Below are 343 nucleotides of genomic sequence, written 5' to 3'. Positions count from 1 at the left end.
TGTTAGGGCTCATTTGGTAAAATTGATAATAGAGACATGATATGATAGTCTGTCTTATATATTTGCAATTTAGAGTTTGGGGAGCTATAATATTATATCCTATTCACCTAGTGCATTTTCTATCTTATGGGTAAAATAATCTCATTGGCCTATCTTGTTTACAATGGTTATACTACTTTGTGGGTGTTCAGCAGTGACAGTATTGCATTTCCTAATCTTGTTTTACAAGTTATTATATCTATCTTCCTAAGGATAAGTTAGTATAATTTTAACCATAATTTAGGTAAGTTAAGTGTAATCCCTTTGAAAAATGTAATAAACATGAGTTTTTTAGTGACCTTGA

Source organism: Lupinus angustifolius, chromosome LG08, assembly GCF_001865875.1.
Source record: "Lupinus angustifolius cultivar Tanjil chromosome LG08, LupAngTanjil_v1.0, whole genome shotgun sequence".
NCBI lineage: Eukaryota > Viridiplantae > Streptophyta > Magnoliopsida > Fabales > Fabaceae > Lupinus > Lupinus angustifolius.
This window is presented reverse-complemented; position numbering follows the sequence as displayed.